The following is a 1,420-nucleotide window of genomic DNA, read 5'->3' on the forward strand; positions in this document are numbered from 1 at the left end:
GGTCAGTACTGAGGGAGTGCCGCACTGTCAAAGTGTCAGTACTGAGGGAGTGCCTCACTGTCAGAGGGTCAATACTGAGGGGGTGCGCCACTGTCGGAGGGTCAATACTGAGGGAGCGCCGCACTGTCGGAGGGTCAGTACTGAGAGAGTGCTGCACTGTCAGAGGGTCAGTACAGAGGGAGTGCGGCACAGTCAGAGGGTCAGTGCTGAGGGAGTGCCGCACTGTCAGAAGGTCAGTATTGAGGGATTGCCGTGCTGTCACAGGGTCAGTACTGATGGAGTGCTGCACTGTCAGAAGTCAGTACTGAGGGAGTGACGCACTGTCAGAGGGTCAGTACTGAGGGAGTGCCGCACTGTCAAAGTGTCAGTACTGAGGGAGTGCCTCACTGTCAGAGGGTCAATACTGAGGGGGTGCGCCACTGTCGGAGGGTCAATACTGAGGGAGTGCCGCACTGTCGGAGGGTCAGTACTGAGGGAGTGCGGCACTGTCAGATGGTCAGTACCGATGGAATGCCGCACTGTTGGAGGGTCAGTGCTGAGGGAGTGCGGCACTGTCAGAGAGTCAGTACTGAGGGAGTGAGTGCTGCACTGTCAGAGGGTCAGTACAAAGGGAGTGCCGCACTGTCAGAGGGTTAGTGCTGAGGGAGTGCGGCACTGACAGACGGTCAGTACTGAGGGAATGCCGCACTGTCAGAGGGTCAGTACTGAGGGGGTGTGGCACTGTCGGAGGGTCAGTACTGAGGGAGTGCGGCACTGTCAGATGGTCAGTACCGAGGGAGTGCCGCACTGTCGGTGGGTCAGTACCGAGGGAGTGCGGCACTGTCAAAAGGTTAGTAATGAGGGAGTGCCGCACTGTCAGAGGGTCAGTACTGAGTGAGTGCCGCACTGTCATAGGGTCAGTACTGAGGGAGTGCCGCACTGTCAGAGGGTCAGTACTGAGGGAGTGCTGCACTGTCAGAAGGTCAGTACTGAGGGAGTGCCACACTGTCAGAGGGTCAGTACTGAGGGAGTGCTGCACTGTCAGAAGTCAGTACTGATGGAGTGCCGCACTGTCAGAGGGTCAGTGCTGAGGGAGTGCCGCACTGTCAGAATGTTAGTAATGAGGGAGTGCCGCACTGTCAGAGGGTCAGTGCTGAGGGAGTGCCGCACTGTCAGAGGGTCAGTACTGAGTGAGTGCCGCACTGTCGGAGGGTCAGTACTGAGGGAGTGCTGCACTGTCAGAGGGTCAGTACTGAGGGAGTGCCGCACTGTCAGAGGGTCAGTACTGAGGGAGTGCCGCACTGTCAAAGTGTCAGTACTGAGGGAGTGCCTCACTGTCAGAGGGTCAATACTGAGGGGGTGCGCCACTGTCGGAGGGTCAATACTGAGGGAGCGCCGCACTGTCGGAGGGTCAGTACTGAGGGAGTGCGGCACTGTCAGA

The sequence above is a fragment of the Chiloscyllium plagiosum genome, chromosome 18 (assembly GCF_004010195.1).
Source record: "Chiloscyllium plagiosum isolate BGI_BamShark_2017 chromosome 18, ASM401019v2, whole genome shotgun sequence".
NCBI classification, from domain to species: domain Eukaryota; kingdom Metazoa; phylum Chordata; class Chondrichthyes; order Orectolobiformes; family Hemiscylliidae; genus Chiloscyllium; species Chiloscyllium plagiosum.